The 19,576-nt window shown below is 44.7% G+C and overlaps 1 long non-coding RNA gene across 1 annotated transcript in view; it reads right to left on the bottom strand.

Moving 5' to 3' along the window:
• The window catches only part of LOC102380177, a 128,197-nt gene extending 109,925 nt beyond the window's left edge, over positions 1-18,272 (bottom strand). The window contains exons 1-3 of the long non-coding RNA XR_001358251.1: positions 18,217-18,272; positions 17,540-17,661; positions 16,684-16,773 (exon numbers count right to left, since the gene is read on the bottom strand). This is a non-coding gene — a long non-coding RNA (uncharacterized LOC102380177). The remainder of the gene's footprint in view (positions 1-16,683; positions 16,774-17,539; positions 17,662-18,216) is intronic.
• Between the last annotated feature and the right edge of the window lie 1,304 nt (positions 18,273-19,576).

The following is a 19,576-nucleotide window of genomic DNA, read 5'->3' as shown; positions in this document are numbered from 1 at the left end:
CAGCCTACAAGGCTTCCCACAGCCTACAGGGCCCAGAAATTTGGCAGTATAGGAGTGGTAGCAATGTTAACAGCCACAGCTCCTTGAGCTGTGCCAGCACTCACCTCCCCTCAAATTTCTGGACCCATGTGGATCCTCATAGGCTGGATGACACAGCTCCATGAGCCACATTTGGCCTGCAGGCCAGAGGTTAAGCACCACTGGTGAACCATGGTTAACGATGAGACCATCTATTCCGACCTCCTGTAAATCAGCACACTACATTTTTCCCCACTTGCATCTGTAGCGATCCCAATACCATGCCTATCACTTAGTTACTTCTTCTGAAAAGGCATGACATCCTGACCTGGAGACATCAAAGGACATCAGTAAGTACCAATGACTGATAGGGTGATGGCAGCATAAGATGAAAAGCCACGGACTTACTGCTGCAGAAGCGAACACGGGCTAAGAGCCACAAGAACTTGTTCCAATCTAAACCTTGCCTTCCATGCATTAAAATGGGCAGTCAGCCATTCAACCTTTGCACCTTGTTTCCAAGCAAGGGACAGTGGGGTAGAGCAGAGTGGCCTAAACAACAGGTCTATCCAAGTCTTTTAATGGACTCGGGTTGAGGGCTGTGAATTCTACAAGTCTCTGAACAGGGGTCTCAAAGATACAGCCTATGGAGCCCTATCATCAGGTCCTCAGTGCTGCCCCTCGGTCCTAGGTTGACCCACATGCCACATATAGTGCACACAAGACCAACCCCCGACACATGGCCTGGGACCTGCACCATGCACAGTGCCAGCCCTGGCTGCTCCAGGGCTGCACAGCATGCAGCATGGGCCACGAACCAGGCAGAGACCATGTCACGCGTACTGGATCTGACAGAGATGGAGACAGGAGAGGTCTGTGGGCCTGATCTGACCTGTGGGGACAGTCACATGCCATTCATCCAGCCCATGGACTGATCCTGCATCAGTCATCCAGCCCCCAAGGGACCAGATGAGTTTTAAAGCTGGGATGTCAAACTTCCAAACACACCTCCCATCACCCCCAGCGGTTAATAGTGACTCAGCTTCTTAGAACTGATGCAATAATATATATTTTTAACCACTGTTGTATTTGAAATGAAAAAATACACACTTGCTCATCAGTAAAACAAAACAGTCATTTTTTTCTTTTGGCATCTAATCAGCTTTGCTATTTGGTTCTCATGCATGAATGAAAACAGCTTGGGTGTTTTGATGGGGTAATCAGATATTAGAGAGCGACAGCCCAATAGAAGAATCTATACCGGATCAAATTGTGTAGCACATCACAACCACAGGCGTGGGGAGTGGGGACTCTTCCTGTCCACATGGAAACATTTCTTTGCATATTATGTTTTTCAAGCTTTTCCCCAGCCTTTCCCAGGATCTATGTTAGGCATGAAACAGTTAATAGCACTCCTTTAACTATCGACTATTTTTAAGTATACTAACTATTCATCTCAGGTGACCATACTTAAAATCCAGGCTTTAGGTACAAGCTCAAATGTGTTTCATGGTCATAGGACTGTCTGCCTGTTCACATCGGGAGGGCAGCCAACCATATGGCCTGGTTATCAGCATCCCCTCAAGGGAGTCCCAAGACTGGACTATCAGGGCTGTTACATGAAGGCCAGGACTAAAACTGAGGGAGGGTTGGACGGCATCTGCCAACAGAGTGTCTGGCTCTACTTGCAGCTATCAGTCTTCTATATTTGAAGCTAGTGAATTAATTTATTATATGATGATTAAGAGAGAAATTCTGATGCCAATTTACACCGAGGTGAACCCAGAGTTCACCAGAAGTCATACTACTCTCTCTCTCTCTAGTTATATACAGAGAATTTATATTTTTGTATGAATGTATAATCAGATAAGGTTCTGGCCCACAGCCAGGAGAGCAAGAAAGGAATAATAAAATACGTACTGGAGAAAGGAACATTCAGCTAATTCTTAGACAGGGTAGTACATAAGAATAAGGAAGCCCACTCATTCCCACTATACCAGCAAATACAAATGGCACACCAAAATGAGATTACAGTCCAAGGCAATAGGAATCAGAGGGAAGTTTGACATGACATGAGAAAGATAGACTGTGACAGTTGTCTCCCATCAGTCAGGTAAAGAACCTTCCACGCAAGGAAACAGGACTCAGGTTTGACTAAGAATTATTTTCCATAAAATCATGTCACAGGCTTTTTCAGGGAAAGGAAAAGCGACTTCAGCAGAACAAAGAGAAAGAAAAAGAAGAAAGAAAGGATCTTAACCGAGCCGCAGGAACAAAAGCAAATGACTACAGCAGAAATAACAAGTCAGCAACCAGTCCCAAAACAGTCTGGCAGACTATAAAATGTACCAGTAATTACCAGCTCTCCGAGCAGACCTCAGCGCAAGACAATAGAAGTGCTGCAGATGAGGTGAACAGATGGAAAGACAAAGCCAATCAAGACTCAAAATATGTAATTCCAGCAAAGAGAATCACAGCCAGTGTGGACTGCTCAGTTCACATTTTTCTAACTAGGTCAAGTAAATATTTTTAACCCTTGGAGTACTGCCTATACCCTTCTACTTCAGACCCTCGTGCCCAAGAACTCAGAGGAAATATTCTGAATCCCATGTGGAAAATAATTAATTACAGAAAGGGGCATAAAAGTCAGCACTGTACTGAAAAACACACACAGACAGCAAACGTAGCTACAATACAGAGCTGGGTCCACCCAATATAAAGGAATCACAGCTGGTAGCAAAGAATTTGGGCAAATAGAACCTTTCTTACCTATGACGGGCTGAAATAACTGTTTGTTGGATATAAGTCAATACCATATATGAAGAATCACCTATATAGAGACTAAAGAAGCTTTAATGAAGAACTATTGCTTCTGTTCATTGTACTCCACGCATAATGGTCACCGAAATCTCCACTGCTTTGTAGGAGGGTGCTTTGGTGATTTCAGCCTTCATTCTGCTGACCCCTGCTTGATTACACGGTCTTTTTACTGTCTTTCTCTGTAATCTCCTTATTTAGCTGCTGCCTTGGGTCAAATCCTCCACTTACTGTCACTGTCAGTCCTCTAACCAGGTTTTACCAGCAAGAAGCACACTAAAATAAGACATCCAGGTCTTTTCTCTTTCCTCTTTCAATTGCCTTTTCTCTTTCCTCTGTTCAGCAGTGATAGGAATGGAGAGGGTGTGGGGTTTTGCTGTGTTGGGGTTGGGTTTTTTTTTTGATGGGGGAAAGGAGCAGGTTAATCACACTCACTTGGGGATCGGAGTTTAGCCTAATTGTGGGGTGGCCACGGCTCTGGAAAAGAGGTTCAACTTTGTGTGTTTCAGGGTTACGTGGATCCCTTTGGAGTACTGCTCCGCAATCCAGACAAAACCTTTAGCAGCCCTCAGTTAAAATGCACAAAGAACATGAATAGAAAGGTCACCCACAAATTTCACAATACTTAACAGACTACAGAAGAGACTTTTCAGAAGCTCTCGGCACTGACTTCAGTCTGACGCCAAAACTTTAATGGGAGCCTAGTGCAACACCAACGGCTTTTTAAAAATCCCACCCATAGAAGGCAATCAGACTTCCACTGAAGTCAAATGAAATGGTTGCCTTCAACGAAAGCAGGATCTGGCTCAGGAAATACTTGTTTCAAGACGGATAAATAAAAGTATCACCCCTGCTCCCTCCACCTCCTTGCCCCACACACACACACACAGTGAAAAACACTGGTGAAGGTAACAAAGGGTAGGTCTGAAAAGGGTAGGTCTGAATCAGGGCACCTGGGCTGCCATTCACACATGCCAAACCTGGAAACGCAACAATGAAGCCAGCTGATACCTACTGTAGCTGCTCTCAGAATCTCCATCTTCAGTATGCCTGAGTGCCCACGGGCAAACACCCCAAAGCCATTTCACCACCACATTTCCAAGTTGATTAGATTCCCCAGTAGTGCTGGAGATGCAATGTAGACGCAGTTGCAGTAAGTCAATACCAGGGCTGGGAACAATACATAAATTTCCAAAGGTCCAGACCTATGCTTTGGCCATCCGTCTACACTCAGCCATCATCACCTTCACATCAGCATTTCAAGAACTATTGCTAATGTCATGGACATAGTCACTACAGGAGTATCCTGAAAGAAACCTGTCATCCAGCAAGACTCAAAAGGCTAGAAAAAGGATTTGTATATAATTGTGTTCGGCCGTTTTCCAAGAAGAGTGACAATTGGTTTTTGGTAACTCTGGAAGGTGTATGAAGTACCAAAAGTTTGTTTGTAATATTAGTAATGATCACATTTGTGGATATTTTAAGAAAATAAAAAAGTTCAAAAAAGAGCTACACATTTTCCAAAGAGCTACAAAACTACGTGCCCTACCAATTGTCTAGAGCACGGCTCTAAAGAAAAGAGAGAGAAAGCAAGCAAGAGAGAGAGAAAAAAAACCCTGAATTTCTACTGAGGGTGGGATTTTTATAGCCAAGGGCTTTCATCTCCCAACCAAAAGCAACTTCCATGTTTCTATTCTCCCCAGAACATCCAGAGCACAAGAGTGCTGCACTATTTGCTGATGGTCAATCCAGAGGCCACCCTAAAGGGCCTCCACTGAGTTAGTGGAAAGGCTCAAACCAAGAGGAAACAACCACATCATCACACATAGCACAACCATGTCAGAGCACAAACACACAGAGAACTATGTCACCACTAACCTTTCACTGCACAGGCAAGACAAAGTGGCCTAGTGGATGTGGTCCTTATCACCTCGTCCAGTGACCTGCTGGATGACCTCTCTGTGACTCAGTTTTCTAATCTGTAAAGTTAAACTGGCCTAATTTGTAAAGTGCTTCAGATCCACGGATGAAATAGAAATCTAGTACCTTATCTCGATGCTCTACTGTTCTATGCTGACATTAGCAAAACTGAATCGATTTTGGCATAGGCTATGGGTCTAGATCCCCCCCAGAGTGTGTTTAGATTCTGCTTCTCTATTTTATATCCTGTTGATCAAGCACATTTTCTTTTGGCCTAGATGTCAACCATCTGCAATATAAGTGGAACTGAAACACCCACTGAGATCGTGACTGCAATCACAGCTTTATAGCAATAGCAATGCCAATATCAGCAGCATGAAGGACAGACGAGTTTGGGTCGGCTTTGTTCAGGTTATTTTTTTTTTTTTAAATAGTTTCACTTTTTCTCATCCTTTGCAAACTTACTCATTTTTGCTTGGTTTTCTTCAGGTGAAAAAAAAAAAAAGCGCTCCTTCCTTTAAGCAGAGTTTAAGAATTTGTTGACCAAAGGCATGACAAAACTTCTACTTGGAAAAAAGAATTGGACACAAAAGATAGACTGCCTGAAGATCATCATATGCACTGAAAGGTACAAATGATACAAGCTATGAAACTGGAATAAGAATATAAAATATTTAGTAGACTAACGGGAGCCATTAGCGGGGAATAATGAATTGTATTAAGAAAGAAAAAATTTAGGCCGAGTATCAGGAAATTGTCCTGATAGCAAGATCCACTAGTTGGAAGAGTAATATGCTAACTGAAGGGGAGGGAGCCTCATCTCAGTTAGAGCTATTCTGTAGTGAATCTAGTTAAATGTAAAATACAGAAAGATACCAATATGGGCGAGAGACTCTCAGAAAAGACTCTGACCCTAGTTTAACCTATGGCAGCTGATAGGCTCACCGTTATAAACTCCAAGTAATACAAAATTATGCATTAGTTCCAAACTATCCTGACTTAAAAATCATGGAGCTGAAACACATATATACATACACACACCCCAATGGTGGATTCTTATTTATCTTCTTTTCGTTCCTTTAATCTGCCTCTGGATCACGCTTCTAAGCTTTCCCCAGTAAACCAGAGGGCTAGAATTTGTAAGCTGAAAATGAGATTCTTACATAATCATACGTCTCCAGGATCCAAGACCTTTATAAAACACATACACATGCCAGCAAAATCTTAAAACTCATCATAAAGTTACTATAGACAGCAGCAGTATATACTTACAAGCTGAAATCTCAGAAGCTTAGAAAAAAATAGTTACAAACTACGGCCAAAGAAAGGTGAAGCCCAGACACAGACCCAAAACGGGTTAGGGTACATGTAGATATTACACTTAAATTAATCTAATTAGTAGGTGTGCTAAGTAGTTCAGACTAATTCTGGGCCAATCTAACCAATTGCTTATATACATTCCATGCACAAGGCTGTGCATTTCCTCCCCCAAATCCTCACACCCACTCGGGCCTATTTTTTGCCCTCCAACACCCCAATCCCTGGACAGACAACCTTCTACTCCCTCCCTCCCACCCCCCAATCCCACCAACCCCCTCCCCAGACCTTCTAGCCTCCTTCAATCATGTCTGCCCCTCCCCAACATACGTCAACGGTGCTCCCAGTGCTGCTCCTGGCACCAGTGAATGTTTGCACAAGCAGAACCAGATCTACAAGCACAAGGCTTAATGTATGATTGTAGATCACATCCCGGAAATGTCTGCACATGCCCTACCTATCACAAACCCACCTGTGCAGGCTGCTACTGAAAGGCTAAGTTTATTATTAACGTCTCTCCCCATAGCACAATAATAGTAGGTTTCAAGCTATTCATATGTGACATACTGGGTAAGGTGATCTCCTAGGAAATGTTCCTTCCTCAGGATTCATCTATGGTTTGGGGATCTGCTAGATCATTTTGGCTAAGTACAGACAGTCAAAAAGCTCAAGGCTGAATCAAGTCAATCTTCACAGGTTAGTCTAAGATGTGTAGATTGAACCGATAAGCAAGTGAAGAGACGTTCACTTTGATTTCAGAACTGCAGCCACATGCCCACAGTGGCCCAGGCCAGCAGCTGAGGGGCACTAAAGCACACCTCCCTGCTTGGCTAGAGCAAACAGCTTTGGCCAAGACTAGCCTGACCATCCTGCAAGAGAGGGGTTGTAGGGGAGGCACAAAGCATCCTGGGATGCTGGGGGACTGTGAGTTGACTTGAATCTGGAGGGGGGCTGGGACAGAAGTTCAATAAACCGATTTAACCTAAATCAGTTAAGTTTGATGCTACATCCATCCAGGTTTATCTTAAACCAGTTTCAGCCATTTTGAAAGCAGTTTATGTGCACTGAACTTCTGGGCTAGGGACAGAAGTCACACATAAACCAGTTCAAGTGATCAGAAACTGGTTTAAACCTGTAACAGAACATAAGTTCAGTACACATAAACCAGTTTCAAAATGGCCGAAACTGGTTTAAGATAGACTTGGATAGATGTAGTATCCGACTTAACTGATTTGGGTAAAACTGGTTTACGCAACTTCGGTCCCAGACCCCTTCTGGGTTCAAGTTAAATCGGAGTTCTTCAGCATTCCAGCATTTTGCGGCCCTGGGCTGGGCTGTCTGTTCCAGCCAAGCAGGGCTGGCCCCACCCCTATCCTCCCTAGCCAGAGCACTGTCACTGCTCCAGCTAGCTGAGAAAGGGGTGGGGATGGGAAACCCTGCTCGGGGGTGCTGCCAGGTCTGCCTGGCAAGGGGGCAGAAGCCTTTGCCAGGCATCCCCGGCCCCCCAACCCATCACTGCTCCAGTGGCAGGAGCAAGGCCAGGGCTAGGCCCCAGTAGCCTGAGGGGAAGCAGGGGTTTAATCCACCCATTGCTGGAGGGACAGCACGGGCACCAACAGGCTCTGCTTGTGCACCTGGGGCCGCTGCAGCCAGACAAGTAGCCTGAGGCAAATAAGGGGATTTAATCCCCACATTTCAGACAGCAGTGGTGTGGGCACCAACACGGTGCCCTGGGCCAAATCCCTCTGAGGAGCAGCCAGCTGGCCACAGGGAAGGGAGAGCTGAGGCTAGTTATGGAGCCTGACTCGCCACTGCCTCCTGCTGCGGCAGTGCAGCACAGGCTGGGATGGGCCCAGGGGGTGGGGGTCAGCGCCCACCACCTTCTGCCTCCAGCTCCCCACCTCCTCCTTCTCCCAGAGGTGGCAGCAGAGCAAAGTATTGTGGCAGATGCAGGTGAACCACCCTGCTCGCAGCAGCACTGGGCATTTGGGGTGGGCTGCTGAGGGCCAAGGCATGGGCAACAGTGTGGGAAGGCTGTGGACCACCCTGCGGCCCAGGGTCCTAGGCAGTGACTGGCCTACAGCAGCCCACCCCAAGCCCCCGGCACCACTACGAGCAGGCGGCGGATGACACGTGCTTCACCTGTGCCCATCACAAAAGTTCACTCCACTGCCACCGCCAGGCAAAGGACTCAGGGGCTGCAATCCTGGGCCATGGGGCCAGGTGCTCAGGGCAGGCTTCTGCAGGCCAGGGGCATGGGCATTGGTGGGGGGAGGCAATGGACTGCCGCAGCCTGGTCGGATCTAGCCCCACAGCCCAGGGGCATAGCCATTGACCTCTCCCTCTCCCAGAGGTGGCAGCGGAGTGATCCATCACAGCGGGCGGAGGTGAAACACCTGTTACCTCTGCCTGCTTGCAGAGGTGCCAGGTGCTCAGGGCAGGCTGCTATGGGCCAGTCACTGCCTAGGTGCCTGAGCCATGGGGCTGGGCCAGACCAGGCTGCAGCCATCCATTGCCTCCCCCGCTGTGGCCCACACCATCCCACCCCAAGTATGCAGCACCAACATGAGCAGGTGGCAGGTGCTTCACCTGTGCCTGCCATTATGCTTTGCTCCGCTTCCAGGAGGGAGAGAGAGAGCAGCGTTGCTGCTGCAGACTGCCTGTAGACCACAACCCCTGCGTGGGGCTGGAGGTGGCGGGCACTTACCCCCACCTCCTGGGGCCACCACTGCCCAGGCCACAGTGGGAGGCAGCAGTGAGTTGGGCTCCATTAACTAGCTTGGGCATGATACCCCCTGCAGCCAGGTCACCTCTCCCCTCCCTGCCCCCTCTCTGTGGCCACCTAGCCACTCCTCAGAAGGACTTAGCCCAGGGCCCTGTGTTGGTGCCCTCCCCCACTTCCCCTGCTACTGCTGCCTGCAATGGAGGGCTTAAACTCCCCCCTTCCAGACGCTACTGATGTCTGGCCACTGCTGCCCTGGGTCCATGGCCCCAGGTTCATGAGCAGAGCCTAATCAGTTCCCGTACCACCACCTCCCCTGCAATGGGGGGATTAAACCCCCGCTTCCCTTCAGGCTACCGGGGTCTGGCCCCATCCCTGCTCCTACTGCCAGCCAGCAAGTGAATGGAGGTGGCAAGGCAGGGCAGCAGCAGGGAGCTCCCCTGACAGGAGCTTTCTTCCTTCCTCTCCAGGCAGAACCCGGCTGGGGTCCCTACAGGTCAGGGTGTGGGTTTAAACCCCTCCCCAGTCATACTCAGGCCTACCCAGTTCTGACCATCCCCAACCCCCTTAGTTTCCCTCCAGCCAAGGGCTCACTGTAGCACCCCCCCCAGCTTCTGTCCCGAGTCACTGCAGGCATTTCTAGAGTCAAAAGTGAATGTCTGTCCACTTGCAAATTGATTCAATCTACGCAGGTTAAACTAACCTGCAAAGATTGAATCAATTCAGGCTCCAGCTTTTTTAATGTCTGTCCCTAGCCCTGTTGTGTTACAGATTTGAACCAGTTTCTGATCATTTATACTGCGGTATGTGTAATTTCTGTCCCTATCCTTTAGGTGCTGTGGAAATTTACAGCAGCTGCATATAGGCCTTAAAAGAGAACAGTTGGCTGAGTGGAACTGGAAGTGAGCTCATGCTTTATTACACTCTCTCTGGTCATGTCTTGTACACTAACAGGACAGCTGGGATAGTCAGTCTAACAGACTGTGCCACCAGCTTTAGTCCAGCTGACACCTCTGGCTGGAGGATTTTCTTTTGTTTTACATGATCAGTGCAAATGGGCCTGGATTATAGAAGACAGTCTGCTCCGTAGTGTTTCCAATGGACTTTCCTTTTGCTCTTGTACTACCACATTGCCTCTGATATACAAGAACACTACCTAGCCACTCCTCAGAAGGACTTAGCCCAGGGCCCTGTGTTGGTGCCCTCCCCCACTTCCCCTGCTACTGCTGCCTGCAATGGAGGGCTTAAACTCCCCCCTTCCAGACGCTACTGATGTCTGGCCACTGCTGCCCTGGGTCCATGGCCCCAGGTTCATGAGCAGAGCCTAATCAGTTCCCGTACCACCACCTCCCCTGCAATGGGGGGATTAAACCCCCGCTTCCCTTCAGGCTACCGGGGTCTGGCCCCATCCCTGCTCCTACTGCCAGCCAGCAAGTGAATGGAGGTGGCAAGGCAGGGCAGCAGCAGGGAGCTCCCCTGACAGGAGCTTTCTTCCTTCCTCTCCAGGCAGAACCCGGCTGGGGTCCCTACAGGTCAGGGTGTGGGTTTAAACCCCTCCCCAGTCATACTCAGGCCTACCCAGTTCTGACCATCCCCAACCCCCTTAGTTTCCCTCCAGCCAAGGGCTCACTGTAGCACCCCCCCCAGCTTCTGTCCCGAGTCACTGCAGGCATTTCTAGAGTCAAAAGTGAATGTCTGTCCACTTGCAAATTGATTCAATCTACGCAGGTTAAACTAACCTGCAAAGATTGAATCAATTCAGGCTCCAGCTTTTTTAATGTCTGTCCCTAGCCCTGTTGTGTTACAGATTTGAACCAGTTTCTGATCATTTATACTGCGGTATGTGTAATTTCTGTCCCTATCCTTTAGGTGCTGTGGAAATTTACAGCAGCTGCATATAGGCCTTAAAAGAGAACAGTTGGCTGAGTGGAACTGGAAGTGAGCTCATGCTTTATTACACTCTCTCTGGTCATGTCTTGTACACTAACAGGACAGCTGGGATAGTCAGTCTAACAGACTGTGCCACCAGCTTTAGTCCAGCTGACACCTCTGGCTGGAGGATTTTCTTTTGTTTTACATGATCAGTGCAAATGGGCCTGGATTATAGAAGACAGTCTGCTCCGTAGTGTTTCCAATGGACTTTCCTTTTGCTCTTGTACTACCACATTGCCTCTGATATACAAGAACACTTAGCTGTATCTGCTGCTCCTCTGAATCAGAGCCAGACTGATACAAAAGGAGCTTTTTCCCCAACCCCCATTCTTCCCCACTACTTTACCCCATGCAGGTCATGGCAGCCATGCTACATTGCCTGGGAAGGGTTAACAACCCAACCAAAATGGACAAGACCCTGGCCTCACCCCCTCTTTCCACACCAATTAACTCAACAGGAAAGCTGTCAATACTCAGTATTCTTCAGGAGTGATGCCACAGCCGTGCCCCAGAAGTCATTATACTTCCCTTGAGAAGCTCTCCCTGTAGTGGCGTCGTCAGGCTCTTCACCACCTAATGCTCAGGTCGGTGCCTTGATAGTACAATCTGGCCTGTATGGCTTGCCATCTAGAAACAGACAAATTAGGAACTAGAGAAACTTTACTTCTAAATCTAGGCTGTTACAGATACTAGAGGGGGAGCATTTGAGAAAAGAAGCATATCCCTTGAACAGACAAGCTGAGCCAGTACTGCCGGTTTACAAAGTTTGTTTCTATTTTTGCTGCGGTATGTTTCTTCAGAGCTCCCCAGGTCCCAGAGCACGTTTTGAAAGGGAACAGCTCAAGGGATTCATGGTCTCGTGAAGGTCATCACAAGATAAATATCATGGAAGTGGTCTCAGCTTTCCAACAATAAACTGTACCCCAGAAAGCTCTTTCCAGATGTGTTTTAAAGGGCACTGTCAAGAAATGGACTTTCTGTTTATATTTCAGCCTTTCCTCTGTAACATGGGGATTGTGGAAATAAACTTGTGTTCACAAAAGCTTGTGTTCATTTTATATAATCGACAGACAGACAGACAGACAACTATCCAGGCATTCGTAGAACTTTTAGCCTGCACTAAGTTGCCAATAGTAAGGGACATAACAGAGGGAACTGTCCATGTATTTATTATAAGAATTAACACCACGTTCTGACCCAGTCCTTCAAGACCTTTCAGTGTCAATACCCAAACATCAATCTATCCAACTAATAGACTGTATACAACTACCCTTATGGACTAACAATAATCAAATTGCATTTACTGGCGAGGCAAACACTGAGACTGGCATGATTGTGCAAATTATTGTTATACACCATTTGGGATACAATCATATAATCTCAGAAATTTTCCAAAGCAGGTTGGATAGACACTTGCCTGGGATGGTTTAGTCAAGGTTGATCTTACCTTAAGCAGATGGCTGGACTAGATAACCTTCCAGCCCTACTTTCCTATGATCCTATGTTGTATCATCATGCTCAACAAGTAGTCATCAATAACTCAATTTCCTGGTTTAGTTTGATATTTGTGAGAACCATAAATGTTCTTGACTTAGACCCATGAATCTCCATTTGTAATAAATGCCTGATAGAAGAATGTGGGCAGCAGTGTTAACAATTGCGGCCTTGGTGGACCAAGAATAACTGAATGCATATTTAGTAAAAATAAATATCTTTCCCCGTTTTTTTACATTAAGTGATAATAGGGCAAAAGTCAGTGTTACACCATTAAAGCCAATGAACCTACACTAAACATATGGCAACTTATCTTAAAAAAACCTTACAAGGAGTATTCTTGATAACCAAAAGGAGAATGAGCAAAGTAGACAACAAATATACAAAAAAAAAAAACAACCCACCACATGACCCATATAGACAATATTAATTATGATCTTTTATCTTTCTTACATGGATAAAGTGTTACAACATAGGCAGCACCATTTATTTTCCTAACCTTTAGCATATAGGAAAATTCCTAAAAACCCTGTATAATCTGGGAACAGACACCAAAAAGAATTCATGACAGAAGGTTACTGGATTGTCATGGCCATTAGACTTTCCTTTCTAGTACACCAAACAGCATTTCACTGCCATCTCTTGGCAGCTGTGCAGATAACACTAAAGTCTAGGGATAAGAACTTTTTTTTTTTGTTACACAAATGCAAATATATCAAATAAAGATGAGTCCAAATTTTAGAATTTGCCCCGAATCCAAATTCCCCGAGGATCAAGGAGGCTTCAATCTGATGTTATGACCATGCCCATGTCTAACATCACTCTATTTAAATACATTTGAGACATTATTTGATTCTGGACCCTAAATATTGAATCAGCTCAAGTTAATCCTGTTATGTTATTGTTTGTATTATACCAAACCCTACAGACCTGAAGCTAGGAGCACAGCTCTGTAATGCAAAACTCCAATTCTTGCACGAGACCCATGTTAGCATTGTGCTACAATTTAAACATCCTCAAGGGCTACAGATACAGGAACCAGGATAGAATAGGGATGAAGAGGTAAACTTGGGCCAAAGGCCATTCTTGGGTAACTGTGATCAAAACAACCCCGGTAGAGATGGAGCAGAGCAGACAAAGAGAACACGAGTGTAACTGTGCCATAAATTAATCTATGGATACAATGGCATATGCAGAAGCCTGCAAGTATCTTGAATGAAGAGTGGTAAGACTGAAGTGAAGCTATTTTAAATGTATGGATGTGCAATGCATTTCTAGAGCTCTAAAGTTTTAATCACAATGTAGGCAGCTTGCTACACAGGCTTCCTAGCTAAGTTTGACAGTGATTACGTTCAATTCGCTGATGCCATGCCTGAGTTTGCCCATTTTTTGCATGTTATCAGCATTAATAATTCCCACCAAAATAAGCAGAGTATTTGAAACAATGATTTCCTGGCTCTCTTCTCCAGTGTCAAGTGTTCTCTCCTTGTATACTTTGTCATTGACTAGTGTTAATCATCTTGACCTGGGCAGTTAGCAGCTTAGGATCCTTCAAACTGTTTCCATTAGAAGGTGCTGGAGCCAGGTATCTCTGATTCAGTCCTATTTACAAGAAACAGAGAGCGCCCCATTTCCCAGAAAAGTGGAAAAATCTAACAAGATACAATATCTTTGCTCACAGGCCCCAGCTTCTTTCAGTCAGCCATCAGCCCCACAAGCTCTATTCAGGCCTCCTCTGAGATCCACACATCCAGTGCTTGTTCAGGCTGGGTCTGGTGCTTCCTTCCCAGTCTTGTTTTTCCATTCTGGGGGGCCTTTTCACCTCTTCCACCTTTTTGGCCTCTTACCTTTTTCTTCTTAGACACACAAACCTTCCAAGAACAATACCACAAAAACTCCTCCACCCAGAGGTAACACTTTTCTGAGCAGTAACTTGAGCTGTATTTTGGATACAGGCTGCTATGATCCCTTAAAGAAAAACGTACATTTCTTACAACAATATTAAATTAAATTAAAGGTGTTAATTACCTATCCAACCAACTTACAATGAGGCGTAACCAGTTGTGTAACAACAGCATCAAACTCTCAGGGGGAAAAGTGGAACACCACCTCCCTTCGCTCCCTCCACTGGTTGAAAGGTCTCTGGCCTCCAAGAATACAACATGGCTGCTCATGTGATTGCAAATATAACCCATTGGTCAAAAATATGTTACAGGACCTCTTAAACGCTTCAACCGCAGGGGACACAAATCTGCTATGGGTATTATTGGAGAGATTGAACCGCTTAGCACAAGTTCATGGTTTGGAGGGTCTGTGGTTTGGTATATCAGCTAAAATAACATCCATCACAAACAATTTACAGGAGGATAAGATACAGAAGGGCTATTCACACTGTCCCAGGAGCTCCTTTTACAGCTTTAGACCCATTCTATACTCACTCCTACTCTGTTTCCTACATGTAAGCTGTACTCCTTTTCCCAGCACAGCAGGAGAAATAGAAAAGTGAAGCATCAAAATTGCTAAAGGACCAGATCCAAAACAAGACTTAAATAACTTAGATTGAGAATTAGGCAGGATGTAAGTGTCAAAGCACAAAACTGTGATCCTGAAACCCTTCCCTCAGTTGCCAGCTAGATATGGAAGATATTCAACATCCAAGTTCTCCAAGTGCCTGAACTGCTTCTGGTCATGCCCAGAAGCTCCTTAACCTTGTCAGTGCTGAGCAGTGCACCTCAGTACCTACCCCATACACAAGCTCCACTGGGAATCACAAACTAGACATTCCTCCTCTTGCTTCACCTGCGGGCCCTGGCTACTAAACTATTATTTCTGGGGGATGCAGGATTGTGAAGAGACAATAACTCAAGTCTCCACCTTGCCAGATGAGAGCACCACCCCCACCTGCTCAAGAAATGCTCTATCCACTAAAAGCTATTATATCCAGGAGCTACGTTCCATTGCCTACTTCAGTGGAAACACCATACTCACTGATTGAGAAGAAAAGAGTGCAAATCCTGCTCAATTTTTTTTTTTTATTTTTTTTTTTTAAGAAAAGGCCTCCCTTTAGAGGGCTGTGAATCACAAGGAAAGGAAAGATTTCTCTTGGTACCTCTGAGAGCAGCAGGGTTTAAGACCCATCATAGTCTACATCATTTGCTTAAGGGGGAGCTGAGCATGTAAACTTTAAGTGGTTTCCTGCTCATCATATTGGCTCTTTTGGAGTCCAGTCTGAGATGCACGACTCGCCCCACGCATCGGAAAGGGAATTTAAGTGCCTAACCCAGGGCTATAGATTTTGCCCCAGGTCAAGGCATCTAGACAACTACAAGGCCTTGTCCTATGAAAGCCAATAGATTTTAAGTGCTTCGCCACTTGCCTGTCACTAGGATGCTGTCTCCATACTAGACTAAATGACTTAAAGCCACAATGTAGCCTCAAATTAAACCAAATCTAGCAATAAAACAGAAGACACAATGACAGTTGTGATGGAGCATGATGAACAACATATAGGAAGAAAAAAAAACCCAACACAGTAGTTAACCATTATCTAATTATCCCTCAACCTAGGATCAGTAAATGAGAACTTCTCCAGCTCTGCCTACATAGCCAGACCCTCCATTGGTACAGTAAACTGTTACTGAAGTGTAAGGAGGCAATATATGCCAGCTGAGAATCTGGCCTGTAAATGGTTTGTTCATTGTAAAAGGACTCCCAATCTTGATTTCTGGAATGGTATATTTTTAGAAGCAAAGAATTCAACAGTTGTGAAAGAGTAAGGTAATCTGTGATTGAAAGAGTAAGGTAACCTGTGTGAATATTTAAGCAACTGTTATTACGAACATGACCTTTTTATAATAAATATTAATTTCGCCAAAACAACCTTCCAGATACAGTGATATAGTGGGGAAAGGAAATAAGTAATACATCACTCAATTCCATTTTACAGAGAGCACCTTCATCCCAAATTAAAGGTCACTAAACACTTGCCTCAAAATGAGATTGCTTTGGATTTCTTTTTCTGTACTTCATAAGAGTCATTCATGGGTGACTGCTCCAAAAGGAGCAATATCAGGCTGCAGTCTTTCCAAGGAGGAAACCTTTATCATTTGGGTCCCTCCCTCCAGCAAAGGATCATTTTATTATTAGGACTGTCAGAACTAGCTAAAGGCTACCAATAATGTCACATCGCTGCTGGGAGAAGTAACAATTCTTATTGTTGGTGTTACAGTATTGTAGTTATTAGTGTCGCAATAGCGGGTAGAGTTCTGGGCCAGGATTGGGCCCCCGCTGTGCTAGGGCTCTGCGCAGACACAGTATAATTGCTACCTCTTTCCCCAGAGAGCTGAGGCAAGATAGAACAGGCAAATAGGAAAACTTACAACAAAAACAAAAGACGACAGAAAAAAGAAAGGGAGGACAAAGGTTAAAATCATTGCACAGCTCTACAGATATCTATTGCTTACCTAGCAGGTCCTTAGGCTTCCACGTTTGTTCATGGTGTCCTATTTACAGCTGCACAGAATAGATGGTCTCTTTTCTGTGTCAACTTCAGCCTAACAATTTAATAGCATGAAAACAACCGGAATTCAAGTTAGGCTAAAGACAGGTGTGATACACGTGCCTGAGGCAAAGAGCCACATTGCACAGCTATAATTTTGTCAGTAACTTTTATAAATAAGTATTACATCAGACAAAAAAAAAAAGAGCACCTCACATGGTGAAACTTTTTCTAAGAAGTCACCTACCACATTTAACATTCTCTCATTAGACTTTAAGTCCAAATTTCCAACTTTCACAGGATTATATAGATCAATGTTATTGTCCCATATACTAATACTGGTACACTATTACTTAATGTGTACAATAAAGTATTGCTTTTGTATAGAAATTAGACAGTAAATGCCATGGTTCAATAAGACTTCCACCATTTAACACCCCCATGGCACATCAACGCTTTGAATTCTGGGTGTATTCCAGAAACGTTTGAAACGTCCCAATTCCTTCTTAGTATACCAGCTTCTGGCAGATTAATTCTGCTATTATATTTAAAATAAACTATAACTCAAGACCTTTATATCTCCTCCTCTTGCCTTTCTTTCTGTTATGAATCAATAAAAGTGTATTCTCAGCAAACGTGACCAGACAGGGAAATGAATAACTCAAAAATCATTTGAGGGAGACAAAAGCTCCACAGACACACAGCTGGCAATTTCTTTGTCCTTCACATATGACTGGGAACATTGCATAACACTAGAGAGAGATTACTGCTAAACGTGAGGCAAAAAATTCGCACTGCACCACGCAATTCTTACTGCATACCTGTGCAATGCTGCTGCACTTCAGCTCAAGTTCAAGGTTTGTAGATGCCATCACTCTCCAATGGGCTTTAGAGGCAAGATTAAAACCCAGAGTTCACCACACAGAATTTCAAAACACATTTCCTTTAAAAAAAAAAAGAAAGAAAGAAAACAGAATTTGAGCCAAAATGAATAAATGAGCTGAACCCCAATTAACACTAGTAACTCAGAAGAGAAGTTGCCCCTGGAGAACAAAGCAGTTGGGCAGCATTTCAATTATAGGAGAACAAACTCAACCCATCCCTTTTGCCTATTCTGCAGTCTGGGTACTGCAATGTTGACTACAAGTGAAGGACTGGGTTGCACGAAAGTAACTGTAATCTTCAGCAAATTCAGATTGAACTTCAGGTTAGAAACTATGTCCGAGATACAGTCTGTGTTTAGCCAGGCTACAGCACCCACAAAAAAAAAAAAAACAACCTCCCTGCACATGACATGGAGAGACTCCCCCATAACACTGCAGAACCTTATCATATATTACTTTGGGTTTGATTTGTAGGTCTGATACCATCTCTTTAATAGGCTTTCAGGACACATGAAGAGGTTTCCTAATGTAGTGAATGCCAGACTCTGAATGCAAGCAATAAAAGGGTTATATTTTCAAGCAGGTCTCAAAAATTCCTTCAAACACTGACCTACCTGAGATAAGGCTCTCTCCCAGAAGGAAAAAAAAAGACTCAAGCCCTCATTAGAGGTAGACTGGAAAAACTTTGCAACTCTTCAAATACAGCTAGGCTTACAACTTCCCTGAAAGAGAGGAAAGTTGTCTGCTTTCCTCATTACCCAGCTTGAGACGCTAATTAGTAGGAAGGCTTCACCTGTGTTCCTCAGGTGTTACACGCTGATGGAGCTGAGGTTAGAAAAAGGGCACTAGAGAAGAATGGCGGTGTGGAAAGTACTGGTAATGTTTATTGTTGCACAGGTGGTTGTGTGTTGGGCAACCTTTGCCTACTTCAGAGGAAATCCTATACAAATTGCTCTGTTGTTGTTTTTAGTTCCTGCACTTTTATGTATTTTTACTAAAGCCATTTTCACCTAATTGGTGTGTCTGATAATCTCTGGTTTGGAAAGCTGCCGCAGTAACGAGACTGCAAAGCAAACATGGAAAAAAATTACTCTAGGGATCTTTTGAAAAAGTTTACTGCAGCTGTAGGACTGACGGGGGAGAAAGACGTCATTAAAATGCATTTGTCTCATAAAAGCCGATTGACTTTAAAAATATTCATGGATTTAGTAGAAATGGAATGACCTTTTTAAAATGTCCAAATGCAAGCCTTATTTACATGCTAGAGGCCCAGTATTGATTCTCTGGCTTGTGTGTTGAATCTGGGCTCTCCCATTTTTTTATTAGAATATTTGTTTGAGAGGTCCTGTAAATTGGGTAGGTGGCCCAGAGCCATTCGTGTCAGCCTTGTTGCCCTATGCCCCTGAAAGGGAAGCAGTTTGCACAGATTTAGAGAACTGAAAAATAAGGAGATAGTGGGGGAAGGAAATAAGTAATACATCACTCAGTTCCACTTTACAGAGAGACCCTTCATCCCCTCTGAAATCAACAGGAGTTGTGCCATTTGCTTCAGCAGAGGATTTCACCCTTACAATTTTAATTTAGGATCCTGGAAACCCTACCTGTCCAAGTTAATGGTAGAAGCACAGCAGACTATCTGATTTCCTATTTTTAGGCTGCTTTGAAATGTTTTGCTAACAGTTAAGGCTGGGACTTAAGGAACTGGAATGCTGCCTTTCAGCGGGTTTGGGGAAAACTCCCTTTGACACTAAAGATCCCCTTTGAAAATCCCAGTCTAACTTTATAGGATCAGACTTTCCATTGGCAGGATGAGTGCCAGGCCTGTAAAACCACACATTTAGGCCTGAAAAACTAACATTTCCCTGTGCAATAACTAACAGCCACAGGTTCAAAGAAATCCATACAAAACGAACAGCTTATTTTTTTCAGAAAGAAAAAGACGTGCGAACAGTGTCAGCAGGGAGCGTGCACACT

Source organism: Alligator sinensis, unplaced genomic scaffold, assembly GCF_000455745.1.
Source record: "Alligator sinensis unplaced genomic scaffold, ASM45574v1 scaffold984_1, whole genome shotgun sequence".
Classification (NCBI taxonomy): domain Eukaryota; kingdom Metazoa; phylum Chordata; order Crocodylia; family Alligatoridae; genus Alligator; species Alligator sinensis.
Note: the sequence above shows the minus strand (reverse complement) of the source record. Positions and strands in the feature narration are given on the sequence as shown.